Source organism: Haliaeetus albicilla, chromosome 7 (assembly GCF_947461875.1).
Source record: "Haliaeetus albicilla chromosome 7, bHalAlb1.1, whole genome shotgun sequence".
Taxonomy (NCBI): domain Eukaryota; kingdom Metazoa; phylum Chordata; class Aves; order Accipitriformes; family Accipitridae; genus Haliaeetus; species Haliaeetus albicilla.
Window position 1 is genome coordinate 40,010,524 of NC_091489.1, and position 22,557 is coordinate 40,033,080.

The 22,557-nt window shown below is 43.4% G+C and overlaps 1 protein-coding gene across 2 annotated transcripts in view; it reads left to right on the forward strand.

Annotated features, from left to right (window-relative positions):
• Positions 1–10,153: 10,153 nt before the first annotated feature.
• DRD2 (dopamine receptor D2) overlaps positions 10,154–22,557 on the forward strand; it is a 34,540-nt gene continuing 22,136 nt past the window's right edge. For both annotated transcript variants that reach the window (XR_011325529.1, XM_069787954.1), the window contains exon 1: positions 10,154–10,668. The gene's annotated coding sequence lies outside the window, so the exon portion shown is untranslated. The remainder of the gene's footprint in view (positions 10,669–22,557) is intronic.

The window sequence follows — 22,557 nt, forward strand, 5'->3', positions numbered from 1 at the left end:
TTATTAACTGAGCAGGATGGAGGACATCAGGCCACAGAGATACTTCCCTGCTGGCTGTCATTTAAATTAGAATTCTTTGGCATTACTTAGCCTGCTAAGAGGCTGCAAAGACGGGTTTAGTTTTCAGTAATTTGACTCGGCTTCTCTACAAGTATGATTTCCACTTGCCTGGTATTCTGTCTTCTGGCTAATTCAGACGCTCAAAAGGCCTGATGCAAAGCATATGGACGCAAACAGCAGCCTTTCTGCTGATACCAGTAAACCCAAGATCAAGTCCTAAGCCCTCCCATTTGTTCACATTACCATAATCAGAGCTGAAAAGCTCCTTCAGTCCCTTTTGCCTAAACCCGGTTTGATCGTTACCCTTAACAGACTATAGTTCTCTCAGGTCCTGAGCACAGGTCCACAGGGCATGTGAGCCCAGGTTTAACTTGTAATAAATGTCACCTCAGCTTTCCGTGGACCATGCCCCTTTGCAAATGCCCAGGAAGTATCCCTCTTCCTCGAGGTGGCTTTTAAAAGGAGCTCCTTATTACAACCAGGCATATAGGAGAAGGCAGACTCAGATAACATCTTACATTTAAGCAGAGCACAGCCACTACAGGAGCCCAGCAGAGCAGAGAGAAAATCTTGGGGCGTGTTTCATTCTAAAGGTCAAAGCACTGTCATTTTTGGCTGCTTCAGATGGTGTTTTCTTTGGAACAGCCACGCTCCAAGTAACAAGGGAACCAGGCCTGGAGCTCCCTAAAGCTGTGCTGCAGCAGGAGTTCTTCATTATATTGTGCCACAGGTGCCTGTAATATTTCAACAAATTAGATGATGTTTCTTCCCAGGTGAATTTATAGTCCAACGTAATCAATTATAGGGATTTAGGACAGCCATATGTTGTGGGTTTAGGTGATAAAGGATGAGATCTATTATAAATACATTTATAATGGAGGAAAATGTCTGATGGTTTGGGAAATTTAGAGGTATTGAAGGAAGCATTTGACATCTATATTAACTCAAAGCCCTAAATGGGCTGGGCTTGTTTACATTGCTTCAGTCTTATTACAGGGTGAATTTTACCAGCTGTCTTGCTGAACAGTTATTTAGCCTTAAACTATAGTTAAAACTGTCATGGTTTTAAGCAAATTATATTGCGTAAAGTAATTATTTCCCTAACTGCAAAGAGGATCCAGGTAGCTTGTGAATCTCATTTCTGAAAAAGAGCTAGCAGAACGCCCTCTATGTAAGATATGAGAAAGCACAGAGTTAAGGGTTTGCAAAGATCTTTGTAATCCAGAAAAGGTCGAGTAAGCTTGATGCGTTAGCTGTGCACATCTGGGTGGGAAGCAGACAGGAAGGGAACAGATTTCTGCTAAACCAGTCTGCTACTTAGACTGACCACTGATTCCAAAACATTAAGGCAAAGCTTGTTTCCTTTGCAAGGTGTTCCTGCACCAATAAATGTTACTCCTCATGATTAAACAAACTTTATACTTACTGTGCCTGAAGGAAAACTGCTAAGGAGGCTTTCTGGGGAAAGAAATGACAGCAATTAGAGGCTAGCCAGGATAAGGAAGAATATTATTTATGTTTGATCTGGTAGCAATATGCAGAGCTCTCAGAGAACCCTAAAAGTACTCTGATATTCACTGTGTGCAACAGGAAGCTTCCAGTGTGATTTGCTGAATCTGCTGTGGGGGTCTGAAAACCTTAAATATATATCAAAGTTCTTATGGGCTTTGTCTCCCAGCCTTTTAGAAACAGCCCCCTGTGGGTATCCATCCCCAGAGTTTTTACTGATATTGAACAACTGCAGCTTTTCTGCCTCATTGTGAATATGCCTTTCCTAGGGTTCTCAACCTCCTCAGCTCCGCGGTTCCTGAACTGCACCCCTATCTTCCACTCCCAGCTACGCATTTTGCTTCTTTTCCATACTAAATGATGTGTGTGTGGCACCAAGGTGGACCCATCTGTTCTCCTTCATTCTGCTCTTTTCTAATTCACAGTAAAATGAAGAATTTGAACCCAGAACCCTGCACAGCACTGCCCATATTACCCTGTACCTGTTACCAGCCAATTCCACCAACTCTTTAATGAAAGCAACAGTCACATTATTTAGGGATGCACAAAGCAATAGCAAAATCTATACTTCTTTTTGAGCACAGGCCTGGACCAAACTTTGGCTTGTGTCTAAACTTCTGGGACACGAACTGTAGGTGAACCCAGTGGTACAGAGAAGGAGAAGACTTGAGCCTGTGCCTCCCTTTTGGGCTTTCTTGAGCTTGCACTACTCACTGTGCCAGAGCTTTGGCTTGTGATGCTTGCAGTGTCATTACTGCCAGACACAGCCATGGTCAGGTCTGCCTGGCTGACCCTTGACCATGTTTAGCTACTTCTCTGCAGGTGGCATACCGTGGCTAATGTCTGGCAGAGAAGACATGCTAAGCTCCATGCCGCATGGATAAAGACCTCTCAGCTACTCATGGAAATATGCCTTGTACCATGTATTTACTGGCTGTTCTGTTTGGTTTGTTGCTGTGTCCTTTATTGGTAACTTCTCCTTGCAAATCACTAACTCGTGATTTTCTTTTGTATAAACAGATTTACCAACTCCTTCATTACCTGGTGCTGGCTCTGGCTCTGTTTTTAATTAGGAACGAAAAGCTCAGTGCAGACAAGTATTTCTTCAGGACAGTCCCCTTGTGAGTCTGAATTTGGCACTGTGTATAGACTGTCTAGTGGCAATTTAACATTGCCATCAAACATTCATTCTAGTGTCAGAATGGAATTTGCATCATATTTGTAGGCCTTGTTTAAAGCGTGTGCTGCCCAAGACTCCAGCAGTTAATTCACCCATCAGCAATAGCTGATACACTTGCTATCAGCAGGGCAAAGCACCATTAAAGCACTGCCCCTCTTTACATTGACTGTATTGCAGTCCACTGAGTAGCCACTACACCAGCCCATAATGATGCCAAATTAGATATTTTGAAGGCTACTTAGAAATGCTTTTTTTTTCCACTGGAAGCCAAGACAGGTTATTTAATGCAGATACTTCTGAAATCATGATGTGTCAAAGAAGCACAATGGAGCAAAATTCCCAGTGAGTTCTGGATTGGAAAAAGGGCAGCAGTCAGCTTTGGATTTGGTATATAACTGTGGGATATGACAGGATTGTCTTTGGTCATCTATCAAAGTGTTATCAGTCTCCTCCTCTGCCTTGGGGGAGAAACCTTGCAGCTGAAGTATCGATTAGTATCAGCAGTTCTACCATAGGCCTGTCACAGCCAGCCATGAAAAACCTCGAGAAAACTGAACTCCCCTGGTTCCTAATGCTATTGTGGTGTACTATGATTTGGCTTACACAGCCATTATTTTCTTCAGTGCTGGACCAGCACCTTAGCCTTCCACCATTGTCAGGGGCTGACAAGGTGGCCTGACTTGATCATTATGCAAATGGCAACTCCTGGAGGACAAACTGAGATTGCCCACCTCCCTCTGCGAACAGAGAGAGAGAGAGGCAGCAGACACTCTCCTGTGCTCAAAGGCAAACAGTGCCGGTAGCCAGACACTAGAGGAGGCTGGCATAGGGCTGTGGTGACTTGGAGAGAAGAGAGTTTCTTTAGACTTGTCACTCTGGAGCGTGCCCACTCGTGCTCAAAGGCAGCAGCCGTATGTGAGCCAGAGGCACCCTGCAGCCATGTCAGTGGGGTGGCTGTTGCATCACCGAGCAATCACAATTAATTCAATTACGTGTCTCCACTGGCTGCCGAGCTTTGGAAAAATAACAAGGAGGTGAAAAAAAAGAAAAGGCAGAAAAGAAGCTCTTGCAATCCAGGTGATTTTTTCCAAGCTGATTGCCAACACTCAAGGTTCCCAAGGGCCTTTGTTAGCAGAGAAAAGGCACCAGACATAGAGATGGAAAGAACAGGAAGACTCTTCTCCTTCTCTCTTTTAAAATAACCTAGTTAGCATTCACAATTTGGGACATTTATACATGCGTTCTGCAAGTGTTGCCAACTGAATGGAGGCCACCACAGTTTAACATTTCTCTGGTTCCCTGATGGGAAGCATGTGTGATACAGCTCTGACAGCACCTGACCAACTCCATCGACACCAGAATATTTAGGTAGTGAATGTTCTTAAGGTTAATCAGAATTCATAAACTGCACCCAGACAGGTGCTTCTAAATCACCATAGTCTTGTCCTTACCTGTTGTGAAAAATACTGCATTCAGCAAGATGAGTATCCAGCACAAAAGGCATCAACTGGTGAAGCGCAACAGCAATGCCATGAAATCTTGGCCCCTTGCAGCAGTACATCTTTTGTAGTTATCCACAGGAAGGAAATTAACTGAGTTTTTAGTTTCCAAAAAGCCACCCCAAGAATTAAGAAATGTGTGCTCTGCAACCCCAAGGGTGTCAGTATGCATATTTTGACCCTTTATTCACTTACAAATTATTATTGATACTCTGCTTCAAGCCTGGATTTGCTCTCTAGAGAGCTAAAACATTATTTTTTTAACATAGCTACAGCAAATTTTATTTTATTTGAATGTGCACTGATAGCATTTCCCCAGTCGGGAATCCCGTGGGAACTGAATAGACCACTTTAGAGTATAAAAGCAACTGTAAGAAATAGTAAATGATTAAAAGAGAAACAACAGGAGTTGTACAGTGCTCTTTTAGATTCAGGGATATTTTAATAAATAAAATGGAGTTAGGAAAGTCTTCAGACTACCCTGTGCATTAAAGTAAATATGTTAGTTTCATTATTGTCATGCCACAGAAAGGAAATCCATGGCAGAGAGATGAATGGCAATGTGTTCACCATACTTGTGCTTACACAGTGTTTCAAATTTTGCAGAGGCCTCAGCTTAAGACAGCAGGGTCAACTTTGGCCATCTATGGTTGATTGTGTCAGGCTACTGAATAACGGCATGTAGGGCAGTTTAAGTCATGTTGTCCAGATCAAGTATTTGACAGTAAATTTGTCTGCAAGGAGACAGACTTTGTTCACTGAAACAGGTAGAGAATACAGATTGAGCTGAATCTTGGTTGAGCATGTGAGATATTGATTAATATGTAAACTCCAAGCCCATGGTAATGCAGAAACTTTGTCCTAACTTTAGGCTAAGACAGAGAAAAAGCAAAAACTTGCCCAGTGCCCCACAGTAAAACAGTGGCAGAGGCAGGTTAAAGCTCCCCTTTTCCAATACTCTCTCATATTAGAACTTTCTGGTGCATTGCTTTTGGAAAAAATATTTTGCACTCACTATTGACTCCTTATTCATGGGAGAAACTAGCATTCTCCTAGCCCACCTTTGGAAAAGATCTAAGAAGATGAGAATCCATTTCCTTCCCAGAGAGATCAATATCCATCTTGGCTTCTGAAGAAATTTCATGCAAAAAGCTATTGATTTCTTAAACTTGAGATGAACTGATTCAGTCATTTCCAGTGTTGTGTGACTAGACTGGATCTCGGCTCAGACACACTGAGAACGCAACAGGTTGTAGCAACCACACCGCTCTGAGGATCACAGCAATTGGGTGAAATGTGATGTACTACGCAGCTGCCTAACCCACACAGGCTCCACGCCAACAGATATCAAAGGCGGCCCACTATGGGTACCTCTTTCTATCGCCTCTCGGGGATCCAAAGATGGCAGTTCTCTCACCTGGAGGGACACAATTCATTGGAATTTCCAGCAAGAAAAGCACAAGCTGTGCCCATCTGTGAACTGCATTTAATGGGCTGTTAATGTGCCCAGTTGACTAAGTAACAAAGTATTAGCATTAGTTTGCATCACAGGAAAAGTCATGTCTTCCAAGTTACGGCTCCTTCATATTCCAATATGTTCTGTTAGATTATAATAAAAAGGAAACACAGGAAGTACTTCAGAAACCATCAGGCCAGACCCTCAGATCATGTCAGGTGAGGTACTTCTGATGCAGCCCATCGTTTTTACACCTTATTACTAGCTCATTCTATTAAAGTGCAGCATATTTGATAGGACACCTCCTGTCAGATTATGACTCTGTGCGGCTGATTAAAACAATATCTACAGCTATGTCAAGAGCTGGAATTTCCCAAGGATAGATTTAATATCATGCAATTAAAGGCGAGCCTGTAATAAGTAGTGGATACTTGCTCCGGCAAGACTAGCTTTCAAGCAGCCGTGCAAGGCACAGAGCTAATCATTTCCCAGAAGCTAATTCTGACCCTTATAATTCTATGTGCCTCTTCTTCTGATGAAAGTGAATACTCCCTCTACACTAGAAGTGAGTACGAGTAAGAGTCTGGTAACGTTACTTGTTTTGGCAGAATAGATGAAAAAAATGCAGAGCATTCAAGTTCACAAGGCTCGTTATGACTAATCTGCTTTCCTGAGCCTCAAGTCTTGTATTCAGAAGTCAGATATAGGTCTACCCTGAGAGAGAGCATCTTCTGCAAAGAATGCTAGTGTGCTATTCTATGTATTTGTAATCAAAGTGGCACAACATCCGGCCAAATGACTTTGCAGTGGTCCTCTGTGAAGGAGGACTGCGCACATGATGAGAGAGAAGTCCTGCCAACTTCAATTCAGATTTGCACATGGATCCATCTTGACCTTTCTGCAAATAGTCTAGCTGCTAGCTGGTGCTGGTAAAGAGATTAAGAAAGAATGGCAGTCTGGACTATAATTAGGCAGTGCAAGAGGAAGTGGGACTGGCATTTTGGCCCTTGACTGGGGTTTCAGTTGCTAAATCTAGAGTGTAATATTGGCTGCAGGGGGCTGTAAGCGCCATAGAGAAAGGAGTTGCTGGGGGTGACTAGCCTGGGCTTGTTAGTGTATTTCTCTGACCTTCCTCCTAACCTGCATAGCACTGACCCTTAGAAGAATGGCACTTTTTAGGAGCCTGCAGAACCGGTGTTTTGAACGAGATGCTTAGTGAGTGAGATGCGAGTGCTCAACTCCTGTGAGCCAAGAAGTACTCCACTCCTGCACTGTAACAGGCAGAGTTCTGCACTATTCCGAGTTAGGGTTTGTGTGACACACTCTATACGAGATGAGTACCCTTTAGAAGTGTATGTGATGTATCAAATAAATCATGTTAAGGAGTTTGGGGGGGGTGTACACGTGAGGAAGAACTGCATACACTGAAGTAGTTTGCTCTGAAAGTCTTCCTTATTTTTATACTTACTGAATGTTGATGCCAGAAAGGCAAAGCCAAAGAGACAGGCTGGACACAGAAGGCAACAAAGTTGTGATAAAGTTGCAGGGAAGCTCATCCTACGCTTCTGGACGGGACCCTAAGGAACCTCTGTCTTGTCCCCAGTGGAGTCAGAAACATTTCCTCTTCTGCATTTGTGGTCGACTATTCCTTGCATCAGGGAAATAAAGTTGTCAGTCAAGACCCTAGCTTTTTCTTCAAAGCTTTCTACACCAGCAGCATGCGATAGAACAGTAAAACAACAAGCTATCTTGTTGTGAGGATCTCGATGACTGCTCTTTCACTGCCATTTTACTTTTTCAGCTGCATGGTGCAGTGCAGGAGGCATCTTACCTTATTCCACTTCCAGTGCTGGTCAGATGAGTAAGTTTTCTGTTAAAGAAGCAAAAAGAGAGAACACATGTTGCAGAAATACTGCAGAACACTTATGATATTTGCCCCAGGAACTGTACTCCTCTTGTTATATCCCTCAGAGCAAAGAGGAGCTATGTCCTAGGAATGATGTGTCTACTCCATATTAACCAATAACAACTCTCCAGAATTGTCTACTCACAGAAAGCTGCTGTTGAACAACCTCTAACCAAAGAGCTAGTCACCAAGCTTCCTCAGTGAGCAATCACAAACCAGAAATGCACTGAAAAAAAAGATTTTGCTTCTTATAAGAAGGTTATACTTGCGGCTTTGAATTTTCATTTTACTTTGGCTTCAGGTTCAGGGCTGGGTTTTTTTTATAAGTCAGTTTTTCTTGTTATTGTCTTTTATTCACTCCCATGATTCATCTAACTCTAGGGCATTTATTGACATTCTTGGTACAAAATTAAAGGGAAATGAATCTCACTTTAAACTTCATAAGGACAGCTACACAGCCCGATCAAAGCCTCTTGCAGTTTTTCACCAGCTGAGGATGTAGTTCTTCACGTTCCAGGCTAACAGACTAGGTGCATTTCTAGCACAGGCAAGAGATGCGGTATATAACACCATCTTCTATCAGATTAGCCATTGCTTTAATACATAGTTTTCTGGTGGGCAGAATAAAAGCTGTTTTCTTGAGTAGGACTGAAAAAATGTGGTGGCAGCAACACACAGATATGACTCTTACCAGCAGTTAAACACATCTTCACTGTAAATTAAAAGGCCTAGGCAGATGGGAAAGAGTCAGTGAGACTCAGAGCTCATCCGTTAAATAGCTTGCCCAGTTATTAATTACTAAATTACTGTTTTCCTGACTTGGAGTGTAGTTGATTTTCTCATAGATGACTCGATGGAAAGCATACTTGTGACACAACTGGAAGCCCAAGGAGGCCAGGGGAGGACAAGATTCTCCTTGGCCTCAAAGAAAGCACAAACATCTGAAAGAAGTGTTGTCCATCCATTAAATAAATACATTTCTTTTGAGGCAAGCAAAATGTCGTATGTCCTAAAACTTTCCTGTCCTGCTTTCAAGGAGAAATCAGTATTCTAGCTATACCAAAACAGTAACGTCGGATGCTTCCTGTGCTGGCACCGGGAACAGTTTAGCACTTCAGAAGAATACTTCCAGGTTACTGCAGTGTTACAGCAATTCCTGTGACTGTTTCTGGGACTTGTGCTAAAGGTGTCAGCTCTGGTATTCGTTTGGCTACCTTGGCACTGCAAAACGCACAGAGAAACATTACTTGGATGAAAAGGAAACTATTTCAATAACACTTGGAACGTTCAAGAGAATTCAGTTTGACTTTAACGCTAAAGATGACTCAGAAAGACAAGTGTGTGTACATTTTGCAGCAATTCATGTATGCAGTACCCCGCTAAAGGGGTCGGTAGCTCTGCCGTAAAATGCTTAGGGTTCCACAGTCAGGAAAGGTTGAAAACAGTTTTCTAGATGCACTCCTTTGTAGAAGAACCTCCAGAAATGGAGGCCTTTTAAAACCTAACCATAGAGATGGGTTTCGTTCTGTTTTCTCTTTGTCTAGTGTTATTTGGTAGTGTGAAAAATACATCCAGAAAACCATTTCTGGGAAAAAGAAAAGCTTTCTTAGGAAACACCCTTCAAATTGTGGAATCCTAATGCTTTGAAAGTTAGGTAGTGTTAAAGCTATTAAACTATAAGAAGATATTAAAATATTGCAACAGCAGCTACACTTTCATCACCCTTTCAGGAAACGATTTCTCTTGGCATTTGAATTGCAAAGAGATCTATTTACCATTACAGAGAGCGTGTGAACCAGGAGCACTGCTGAGAATTTTAGCCTGGGTGGTTAGCAAATACCCAGGACCGTGCTGGGACTTTTCTGCTGGGGAAGAATGCAGGTGGGTGATGTCCCCGTTTGGCAGCCACCCGTTTCTCGACCAAGGCAGCACACGAGCTGTTTACGGTAGAAATAACAAGTACGGCCAGCTTCCTTTCCTTTTCCTTTCCCTTCGCTTTTCCCCTTCTCCTTTCCTTTCCTTTTTCCTTTCCATCCTGGAGGGTCGTGCCACGTTTCCCCTGCCCTCCCCGTGGAGCTGGGCGTATGCAGGGGCGGCGAGGAACCTGCCGGGCACTCCCGGCCCCGCGGGGGCCTCACCCGGGCCACTCTCCCGGGCGGGCGTGCGGGGCCGGCCGGCCACCTGCCCCGTCCCCGCTGCGGGCTGCCCCGCATCCCCCGAGCGGCCGGCATTCGGCCGCAGGGCCGGGCAGGGCGGGCAAAGGCTCATTTCTACCGGGGGTCTCCTCGCTGGGGGCGGGGGGCCGGTGCTCCCGCCCGTTCTCGGGGCTGCGGCGGGAGCGGCCGCCTCCGTGCCAGCGGGACCGGGGCCGCGCTCCGCTCCGCCCCGCCCGCGGCCCGCTCCCGCCGCTGTCCGGCGCCCGGTGCTGCAGCCGGGGGCAGAGGGGCCGCCGGGGTTAGCTCCGGGGCGTGAGGCGGTGGGACGCGGCGGGGGTGGTGGGGGGGGTGGGAGGAAACTCGGCCCCCCGGCAGGCGAGGCGGGAAGCGGAGCGCGGCGGGAAAGCGCGCCCCGCGGCCGGCGAAGGCAGCTGGAGCGGGCACAGGTTGTCGGGCTGTCGTCGTGGGAGGAAGGGGCGGCTCTGCTCCCCGGCTCGCCAGATCCGCGCTCCGGGAGCGGGAGACGGAGCTGCTGCTTTGCCACCCAGCTGCGCGCTGAAGGAAACGGACAGCGAGTTACCGCGGGAGAGCCTTCCTCCGAAATCGCCTCTTCCCGGGAAGCCGATACGGCTCCCTGAGCTCCTGAAGTTCTAGCAGGTGCTAGCTCGGCGTGGGGTTCACCACGGCAAGTTTCATCTGCAGCACTCCCAGGTTGCAGGGGTCAGGCAGGTGTTTTTTTCTTCTTCTTGCTCCTCTGCTGCTGCGTGAATTCTGAATGCCCAAAAGTCTGCCTGAAAGCCTGGGGGAGCTTGAGAAAAGCCACGGTGGAGAGTTGTGGCGTTTTGGATATATTTGACGTAAAGTCCTGCCACCACTGCCCGAGAGATTCGTATGGCTTGAAGGTAAGAGATGCGTGTTGGTGCTTTTCTTCAGGAAATACGAACGTGAATACCCCAGTAAGTGAACAGAGACAATAGTAGCTGCTGTAACCACCACTGCCTAGCAATGTAAATAAAGACAGTAGAAAAAGTAAATATCTGTCATTATACCAAATGATTCCTTAAGCTGTTCTCTTCTGAAATTGAGTAGGTGAAAGCGAGTTTCCAAAATGAAAAATGCAGGCTGCGTTGCTTTATAATTCGAAAACACTAACTGCAAACCAATAAACAATTGTTATTAAATGCTAGAGAGGTGCTTAGAGTTGCTAAGAAGCTAGGATCATTTTTAGAAGTTTGATGCTTAACATTGCTCTCACATAGACACGATGGAAACAGAGTGACAGGGAAAACTGTAGGAGGAGGATGTGTAGATCGGCTATAATGTAGGTACGTTCCATTTCCCCAAGGAATAAGATTGTTTGGTCAAATTGTCTGAGGGAAAACACTATTTTTTCTCTTACGACACTCATTTTTTTACAGATGGCAAGACCTGAGTCCCTTAAAATTTCCTTCTCGGCACCAGTCTTGATGTTGAACAGTCTTTCCCAATGAAGGGTGGGAGATCTGTCTGTCACCCTTTCCTGAAGAAGCCCTTTTAGAAATCTTTCAGAAATACTCCTCTGAATGCTGCAAGTAGATTTTGTGCAAGGCTTACAGTAACCTTTGTGGCATGAATGAAGTTGGAGTTGTTCCTGTTTGCATCTTAATATTTTTCCGTTGCCCTTCAGTTATAAGTTTCATCTGGCTTTTTGAAACCAGTGGAAAACGGGGATGTAGGGCAGGGAAGCAAGCAGACGCTAGGATTGCGTTGGGTCCTATTCGGTGCTGAGGTATTTTTCTTCAAGGTTATTGACTGTAGGTGGTTTCTACACAGGCAACACATCCTCACATGTTAATTCTGAAGTCTCTGTCAGCCTGACTTTCCCACATCCAAAGCATGGAGCCACAGAGCTAACAGCATGTGGGGAGCATCTATCACTGCTCTTCAAGTAGAGTTCAAAGTCAAAAAGAACTTGATCGTTTTATAAATAACCAGCCACAAGATTATAATATAACTGGTCAAATAGGTTACACATACAATTTACTGCAAAATAGTGTGGGTTGTATTTCTTACACATTCAGGGTTTCATTGTTCTTCTTTAACCACACAGTGGTCTTAAGAACTCATAATGTTGTGCTTACGGGGTTTTATTTCTTTCAAAGTAAAGTCCATTAATTGCTTGTAGCAATCTAGAAAAAACAGTCTATTGACAATATTGCTAACTCCATCAAGGAAGTGTAAAGAGCACTCTCGCCGTAGTTTCTGTTATTTTTTTTCCACTTAACTTCTTTTTCACACTACAGAAATTCTATTAGATCAGAACCTTTTTTCTTTACTTCCCATACTTCTGAACAGATTTTTTGTAAAAGTACTTTCCACTGATGTCTGTACCATGTGATTATCTTTTGCTTACATAGACAGTGTATGGCATGACAGGCAAATACGATGGAGAGAGAAAGAGAAGGGCAGACTTCAAATCTCCTGACCATTTGAAATGGTAATATCAGGAGGAATAACAACTACACGTCAGCAGGATTACAAAGATGTGAATTTGGGCCCTGCCTTTTCCCTTAATATTTCTAAAGATAGCTATAGAGCAGTTATCTGACAGGAATTCAGTGAATTGCCTTACATGATGTGTCACATATTACAAAACGCACCCAAATGCATTTCATGCAGTTACATGTACGTAAATCCATTGTGTAAAATCTGCCATGCTATTACATTTGCATACAACTTCCATGGGCACATATGCATTGAGATTGCATGTGTGGAAAAAAGAGCTTCAGCTTGGTACACTGTAGCACTTATAAAGCAAAAGTGCATGTTTCAGACTTTAGAGAGAAGTATGTGAACCCTCAAAAGCCCGGTGAGGCTAGGTTAATAGTTAGTATAGGTTATGCTGGAGCTACCATGGTTCACGCCCAGAACCAAACAGCTTCCTTTTTCCTTTACGTTTTGCTTCTGTGACACTTTCACACCCTGCATGAAAGGCTAGGTCACGATTTAGATTTGATAAGTGGTCAGTCACGTAGCGTCCACCATGCCCATCCTGATACTGCTCCCACAACCCGATACCCAGTCATCACAAAGCCCACTGAAGTGAGTAGGTTCCATCCACATAAATCTGCAAAGCAAAGGTGATTTATATACATGCACTCCTCTCAAGAGGGAATCACAGCTTGACAACCACTCACTCTGCATGCACTGCTTGTATGCAAGGCAGCAAGCACAAAGATTGCACTTCAATGTTTCCAGCTTTGCTGAAGTATAAGACACCCGCCTGGGAAAAATACTCAGCTTTTCCTTTAATGGCACTTCATTGTTGGTTCAATGTATTCTTCCTCATGCTTCCTCGGGCTAGCAGACTGAGGCTATTGCTACCATTAGCAAAGGCACAAGGCACTGGTCAGTTGGTAACACAAGTTACAAGCATGCTGGTAAATTCAGCTGGAACAGAACAGCAGTCTTCTGCAGCTAGGTTGAAAGGTCTGAATGATGGCAGAGATCAGTGAGGACCTGTGACTTAGATATGCCCCCTCAATGAAACAGAAAGGCCTAGCACATAAAGTACAATTTCCTGCGTGTTCTTCTTCTAAAATCCATCCTTTGTATTAAATCAGCAAATCTCCACCCTCCCATCCTCTGTTTACTTAAACTTTGGTTATAATGCTTACATTTTGATGCATCAAAATGCCACAGAGAATTGCTCTTTCCATGATACAACTTAGTCTCCAAAAGTATAATTACCTGGTATGCCTTTGTGTTCATCACAGGGTTAAAAAAAAAAAATTCACAAGGCATTGCCATATTTTAAAAACCCTTGCTGCTGAATGGGTCCTTTCAATCCTACTGGACAGATAAGGGGCTGCACCACGTAACAGCCAAATTGCCCTGTGACTAAAAACCTTGAGGACCAGGTATCAACTGAATTACGCCTAGGCTTTCTCACCCTTGACACCCAAGGTATTACATGGCATTATCTTCTGAAGGTACCTTTGAAACTGCAGGGAATATTTGGCTGGAAACAAACACCAAGCTTCCTCCAGAAGAAAGTAGAATTTCATATTGCTTGGAAAACTTTGGACATTGTTATTTCCACCGTGTGAAAGAAGCCGTGGAATGACCTTGAAGCTCTATGCTCTATTTCGACAAAGCATTTGCTTGCTTGTCTTTAACACCCTTATGCTAGACATACCTTTTTCCTCACTAGTAATATTCTTTAACAAATATTACATACAAATTCTCTAAAACAACAAGGTACTTTGAAAAATACTTATCTTCAAATGCACAAGTATTTGTAGCTCTTCAGACATTAATAAGATGGATTTGGCTCATGAACCTTACAAAACTTTCTTAATAACTCTTTTTCAATTTCACCCTCTCTGCACAAATTTCTTCTGAACACTTAGGAAATCTGGAAATGAGCGTTTGCTTTCTCACATGCACATAGCTGTATTTCAATGCCAGGAGATAGAGGACAGGGAGTGTGTTCACATAACATGTAATTGAGCTGTAAAGCTTCTTGCTACAGGATGACTGGATGCTAAATGTTCCTCAGTGGTGTTGACCTAGGTTCAAGGGGACACTAGGCAATTTCAATTCCATGGGAAAGAAGTCCACTGATCATTAATAAATACATAGAAGCCACACTGGCTCCATAAATATAGGAGATGCAAACACTTGGATGACAGGAGAGTACCTGCAAAAATATCATATACACTTGCTCCGTTCTTACACTCTTGGCCAGGCAATTGCTTTTGGATACCCTTGGAGAAAAGATACCAGACTGATTGAACTTTGTCTGACCTCTCAGGGTTATTTTTTTAAAGCTACAGGAGAAAATACAGTAGTCTAAAAGTTAAAACATATTAAGGTTTGGAAAATAGGGAGGAAAAGTTTTGGAAGATTTGTTTGGGATCTAACTTCACTGTATTTTACAAAGAAAAACTTTTAGTACCTGTATTTGCTTTGGCCAACTCTTTAGGAGCACGCGAGACTGATCGATTTGTGCCAGGGTGTTGCTAACCAGATTCTTTGGGAAAGGGGGAGGAAATTGTTTAAGTCCTGTCAAATGCATCATTCCATGTGCTGTTACAAAACCAACCTATATTAAATCTAAAATGATTGCTAATAAGTATTAACTCCTCTACCAATTGTTACGCTTCAATCATGTTTTCTCTTGCTGTCCTTCATCTGGATATTTTTAGCATTATAATTTTTTTTTTTTTTTTTAAGATGTGACTATGTGTTCAGTTGCTTCTTCTCTGTACATCCCTCCCAATTATCTTGGTGGGTATTTTTCTCTCAACCCCCTAGAACGGGTTTATTTCTGGTTTACTCTTCCCTGTTGGTTTCCATGTGGTTATGTGGGAGGCTGCACATTCTTTATCAAAGCAGAGAGCCATGATTAGTCCATTCAGAAAATGTAAATGCAGCCTTATGTGTTATGTAGGACTGGAGAAAAAGACATAGACTGCAAGGAGCAATAAAAGCAGTCAATAATAGAACACAGTGTTAAGCCCTGTAGGTAGGCCTGGATGATCACAATGACGTCCACACTTCAAATTTCTAATGGAGCTAAATAACCATACCAAACCTGTGGACTGCTGTCTGGGGAAAGCTAATCAGAGTGCAGTGCAGTCCTGCTGAAGCAAGTGAAATCCACTGCGATTGTGCAGCCTCTGCAGTTAACATTCATTTTGATTTGTATCTCCCTTTCTGTACGTGTTCCATTATTTATCCTAACTTTCAGACTCTCTAGCCTCAGCTGTTTCCGTCTGAGATGTCCCAGGAGCTGGAAACACACTTAGTTGTTGATAAATACATGTATTTGATTTTGCTTACTGCTTCAGGTTGCCAACTGCTAATGCTGGGGATGTATCAGCAAAATCAACACTATTGAGAATGCACTGCGCAATTTGCAGCTTTATAGAAAAATGAACTCTTCACCAACATCTCAGGTTTTTGAATCATGCTCCCCTGAATGCTGCAGCTGAGACAGTATATCAGAAAAGTTAAATCTATTGCCTACTGTAGTACACCTTGCAAATTACTTGTCTAAACTGAATCTTCGTCCCAAACACTATTTAAATATCTCAGGCAATTTGGAGTTCTAGCAAATTAAGATTCTGTCTGTAACAGGCACTCTTCTGACCTCCAGTTACCTCTGTATCTGCATATTTCAAGCTTTTAGATATTTGTATGGCAGTTGAGAAAAATGTGATTACCTACGGGATTAGTGAAGTCTGAAGTTAGATTTCTAACCTTTTTAGCTGTTTTCTGTGGTGACCACTCCAGGCAGGGATACCTTTGAGTTACAGCCTTATCTACACACTTGGGAATCTAGTTCTTTCCCGCATCAGAGAGAACAGGGTGCCTCCAGCCAGCCTGCTTTCCTTTAGACCTTTACACACAGATTTAGGAGTCGAATTTTAGTCACCCATGCTTGAAAAGCTACAATGATAAAGATCATATTAATTTAAAAAGCATTAAAAATAGAACACCACCCCCCCCAAATATATCATTAAACAGCAAGGATCACCCTGGTCACAGTATGTGAATCATTTACCAGCCCCATGAGGTTATGGATGCTTTAAAAATGTGTTTGTGATTGTACAGGAGTACTTTAGCCCACCATGACGCTGAGCGAACAGGCTAGGCATGTATAAGCTCCTTATTTGCACTTCCTTCATGGCAAATTGGCAGAAAGAATTAGAGGGGTTTAATTATCTTACTAACTAGGGAATCAAAAAGTCAACATCAGAATCTCCATGCTAGTGAAGATTCCTACATGTCCTTGTTATTGCTTTGTTTTCATTTCTAAAGCATGTATCTCAAGTTGGTCGTGATCCATGACTGGGGATTCTAGACCTTTGCCAGTGTAACGGAATGTTATTAAAGCATGAGAGTTATTATTATAAAGCATTACAGTTACTATTATTATTTCACAACTGCACACAAAGGTACCAGTGAGCTTTAGGCTTCCCCTGGTCTTTCCCCTCTAGAAAACAAGACTAAAAGAGCAGTCTTCTCTTCAAATTTTGCAATTGGTTGTAAAGTAGACTTCAGTATTTCCAAGGGTAGCACTGGGGCAACTGCTAGAGAGGGAGTTGCCAGGTGAAAGGGATCCCTGGGTGTGGATCTATTTCCAGACTGAAGACAAGGCCTGAGAGGAAATTTCAACACATTTGGTCACATGCAGTTTCCATCCACATCGCTGGCTGTTACCCTGGCTATAGCTCACAGTGTCTGCACTGCACGTTGAAGAAGCGGAGCTTAGAATTAACTACAGGGCTTCCTTCCTATCTGTTTGTGAGTAGTGGGCACTGGAGTTCTGCCTATAGGTACGTCTGAGCACGGATCATATGAGAGTAGGCTAATGCACTGACATTGCAAGGCAGGCATACTCTCAGGGACTGCCCTGGGAGCGGGGCCAGGCGCTCAGAGACACAAGACTGCGTACTGAACTAGCAGCACACAGCTCACGGACTGAAGTAAAACGACATCAGCTTTACACAACTGTGTATTGCGAAGGGTTGCGTGTTTCAGTGTCTCCAAGTCTTTCCCAGACCTGTCCTGGCCCCTTGTGTCCTAAAAGAGTCTGTGGCATCGTGTAGTATGTTTTATATTCAAACCAATTGGAGGAATCAATAAGTACTTTGTAGGACAAGAATCACAATGACTGCATCATAGCAGGAGCTCAGTTGGCATAGACGTCTTTTGAGCAAATTTAGCCCACCATGAGGAAATTGGGAAAATTTTCCTATCCTTGTTGCAAAAGAAAGTGTGCATATAGAACAAAATGGGAAAAGAGGAAGCACTCCTTTAAAATGTCTTATTCCCGATCACAACATTGGTTCTGGAGAGCTGTAAGAACTAGGGCTAGCTGAAAACTTCATGGCCAAAACTATTTCCATTGAAAGTTGAACTTAATCAGTATTTTGCAGAAAGTAACTGCTTTCTCACAAGGTTTCTTTCTTTCTTTCCTCCCCCAATACAAATTCAATAATTTTTTTTGCTAACACAGTTTGTTTAGCTGCAAAAGTTCTGGGTTCAGAGCTTCTGCAGAGGCTAATGTTCCTAGAAGAGCTATCATTTCTGTCACTGGCATTTTACTTTTCCCTTGTTCCACACCACCAGTAAAGTCCAAACATTCTTTCCAGAGTACAAGTATATGCATTTCCCTTGAAAGATCTTTTACTAATAAAAGGAGAAATTCGTGCAATGATGATGTGCAATTATTCATTATGTAGGAGGATGTTTGTCTACATATGATGTCTATTTCTTTGCAGTTTCCTTTGTCGTCCTTTCCAAATGTTATTTTTATTTATCTGTAGATTTTTTTTTCTCAGTGTGAAGGAAGAATCAATTAGGATATTACAACAGTAACAGAAATTGACAAAAAGGGATAATAATAAAGTTAAGATCCTTTGGGGCCACATTTTGCAATTCAATTTACTGTTGAATTTCTGATTCAGAAGGCCTCAGAATCATACCCACAAAACCTTAGCATAAGAGACATTGTTTGTAGAGACAATAAACATACTTTAGAAAAAGAATGAAAAAAAAAAAGAACATGCAGAGGAAATGTTAAAGTAAAGCAATTAAAAATATGTGCAGGAGGAGTTCAGTAACTTGGACTTTTCCATCAGCATTCAGTGTCTGCCCCAAAGATATTATTCTGAAGACATCCTTAATGTGTCAGGTGTGACAACACCTTGACCGCTAAGAGTGTGTCTGATTTTGATGTGAGCGAACAATTAAAGTCATAGGCAACCACAGCAACCCATGATTACATAGCAAATCACATCACTTACAGGTGACAATTTTTTTTTCCTGGAGAGAACCACGGGCTCAAGAAGGGGACCTGTGTCTCCCAGAGGAACATTTAAAAGAGAACATCTCTCCTCTGCACTGTTACAATGCACTTTTTTTAGGAAGACAAAGGCCAGTGCCTGCTGGAGGTTTTTCTTGGACTTCTGTGCTTGTTCCACCTTCAGCAAGCAGGGCACATATGTTCACATCGTGCACATTTTGCTTTTAGTCTTCTGCACCCCCTTATTTATATGACTGATGAATTAAACAGCCACTGAAGATAGCACTGGATGTAGTCCTGCCTTAACTTGCACAATAACTTGGACCTAGCTCCATAATTAAAAACATTAGTAGCTCCTTGTAACGTTTTGTCTGAAAGAGTATCTGCTCCCTGCCAAACGGGGTGAAAATATTCATGACTTTCTGGAGCTTTGTTAATGACTTTGTGGATTAAAGGAATATGGAAATAATATGGACTTCATAACTAGAGCAGGTCCAGATTACTGGATTTATGAATTGGATTCATTATGGACGTTGTATGCAATGGCTACACTTAAAAGCCTCAGCTAAAATGAAGTATTCCCTGTATTAGGTGCTATATGTGCCCACTGCAGGAAAGGGGTCCTGCCAGCCAGAGCTACTTCTTTGCCACTTACACAGTTGCAGGCTTTTTTTGACTACACCTGACAGCTGAGCGCAGATAAATTCTACTGGAGGAGCTGTCAGTGCAAACAATATTCACGGATACTCTGTTCACTGCTTCCACTTGTGACCTCAGCCAGTAAACCTGCAGGTTTATTGGGCGGCAGGCCAAGGGTGCTGGGGCTAGATGGCTGGGGCTGATCGATTCTGCAAGCAAGCCAACCCCTGCTTGTGTTGTAAACTGCTCCGTGTTTGCACAGAGGGCAGCTGGGGCCCTTCCCAAGGGGCCTGGGTATTACTACAATATAAACAGCAACAGTAACAAGGTTTCCTTTCTCGTCCCCTCCTGTTGCTGCTTTTGTGGATTTAGCTTACAAACTTTTCAGGGCAAAAGGGCTGTATTTTGTATACTGAAGCCTTCTGTATACTAATGCCTCACAGCAGGCTGGAAGTTTTGCTGACAGTATAAAAGTCAACAGGTAAAACTTACAGGAGCAGCTGCTGGGTGTGCGCAGTGATCCCAGGGCTAAGAGAGCCAGAGAAACACAGACAAAAGCCCTGGTTGTCGGCTGGCCTCACCAAGTGGCTCCGCTCTGCTGAAAACCATGAAACACGAGCAGTGTTTCACTCCTTCCTCGCCTTGAGATTTGCAGCACCCTCCCAGAGCCCTGTCTGTCTTTAAAAGTAAATGTTGTCTTCCTGCAGCAATGGCCACGGCAGAATTTTCACAGGCTACAGGTCCAACAATGACCAACTAGTTTGTGCTGGTGTCTTGTCAGAGGTAGCCAAGGCAGTAAAAGTCCTGTAACCTGCTCCCACTTAGAACAACTCTCTCCTCTGACTGAGAAGACTTTCTGCAATTTTGAAACCAAAATGACTCAAATCATTCAAAAAATTGAACATCTCTTGAGCCCTGAAGCTTCCAATAACCTTTTCTCCCGGCTAGGGATTTGTCAGTGATGCTAGCAAGAAGTCATATGGAGTACGGGGGGAAAATATATGTGTTTTCAAGGTTTCTACCAGCTGTCAGATGAACAGGTCCTGCTCCCCCACTGAAGAATCAGCCCAAAGTCATCAACTGAGCGAGGGATACTCTAGCAACAGGCTGGAGACCTGGGAGACCAATCTGTTCTTAGGCTGCGATCCACACATGTGCTGTAATTAGACTTCAGGATGCTAATGAACTTGCCTGAATTTTAATGAAGACCTATGGGAGAAGTTCAGTTTAGTGCCTTCTGCCTAGTAAAAAGAAGCAGGACAGATAAAATCTTAAACCACTTTTCTAACATCTTGCCTCAGGAGGAGGCAAAGTAGCCAGGCATTCACCTGGAAAACAAGTTGTACCACACATGACAGAAGCAAAACACCTGCTTTCCTGTGGGTTGAATCACCCATACAGATTGTCTGAGGTCTTTGAAGAGACACAGCAAGATGGCTGTCTTCTCGTTCCACTGCCAAATTTCACAAAACATGGGAGAACTTAACATGTAGTGTAAGACTCCTCTGCTCTTAGGAAGCTTGTTTGACACCAGCCAAACAGTTCCAAAGGCCAGGCAGAGAAAAATATACCCCCCAAATGCATAGACAACAACCTCTCCCCACCCTGCAGTGTAACCAGATAGGCATCTTTCTTTAGGATACCAGGATAAAACCATTGAAATCACTTAGCTGGTGAAGGGTTCAAAAAGTAGCCATCAGAACCAGATGGCCTATATAGAATGTTGAGGAGCTTCAACAAATGAAAGCAAGTAAGAACCAACACTGGATTTCTTTAGACATGTTTGAAAATCCTGTCCTCAACCAGTGGCAGGATGAAGGCCAGTTGCTCTTCCTCCTCTCTGTCTCCATGAGAGGCACATCAGGGCACAGCTGTGACACAAGCTGAGCATGGGGCGCTGAGAGTGCAGATGCTGGATTGCTATAGCAGGAGCACAAGGGAGTGCTTGACTCTCGCGATCCCAGTGAGGGATTTGACGGTGAGTCAGGAGGGGGCAACATCGACATCGTACAGGGTTATCTGATCACATATGACACTTCTTGTCACATTGCATCTTTCATTAGCTCAGCCAAAAGGCTGGGGGGGAAAGATGCCTGGCTCCTTTTTAGTCTGCTTCCCTGCTGCATGTTCAAAGAGGAGTGGCTGTCTTCAGGTGCCCCAGGGAAAAGAGGGGTGTGAGTGAGGAGTCACTGCACCATCATCACAGGAGGACATGCCTGCCAATTTCCACAGCCTCTGAAATGTGAATGACACCAGGAAATGGGTCCTATTGGGGGTTCCAATGCCAAACTGATAACTCTCTGCAAGCTCACCCTCTGTAAAATTTACACTCTGCTTTTTTTTTTAATAGGCTCCCTGACATTCTCAGGTGAATTTTATTTGAAACTTTGCATGTGGCTCTTCGTCTCTCTTGTATGTCTGCTTGAGATCCAAATACATATGGTACCTCTGCTACACAAGCTAAGGGCCAAATCCATTTGAAATCACAACAAAACTCCCATCGGGAAGAAAATCATGCCTAGCAGCAATAATTCTTCCAAGAAAATGAACTTTTGTATCACAACAAGTAACAGTGAAAAAGATCTGCTGCATAGTGAATTTCTGCCTCCATGGGTAGACTAAATTGAACAGAGAGGGGACACGATGCAACAGCATTAAATGGAAAGACAAACTGGAGAGAAAATATATATTGCATATTTAAAAGGTAAGGAACCATTTTGCATATCTGGAAGACATTCAGGAAGGTTAGATCAAGAAGTTCAGACAAACACTTGTCATGGAACGGCCATGGTGCAGAACAGGAACCACAGGACTCTCCAAGTCCTTTCCAGCACTATGACCAGGATAGCAGACACTGATTCACAGAAGCTGATGATCTAGCCCAGTTCCTGATTGCCCACTCTGTGGGAGGAGACGTAGAAGAATAGGTCCAGAACCAGAGACATATTCTTCTACTCACAATTGCCTTGCAAAGATGACAGAGGTGGGTGTTCGAAGTCAGGATTTAAGCTGAACTGTGGAGCTGATTTGGGTCAGGGATTAAATGATTAGAGATCATTAGGATTTGAAATTTGAGGAGCACTGGGCTGATCTCTATAGGAGGAATGCACAGAGCCTCCTCGCCTCCCCTCTGCTGATTGTAGCCTGCATTTGTACTCATTCGCCACGAGGGACAGGACAGTAATTCATCTAATGTTTTCTTGAAGTTTCAAATACAGGGAAAGCGGCACTTAGAGCAAGGAATCACAGGAATGTTGTGCTGATTGGCAGTTCTTTATCAGATCTTCTACAAAGAATCTATTAAAAGGGACTTCATGCAAATATTAGTCACATATGGTTTGGGGCAAACACCTGC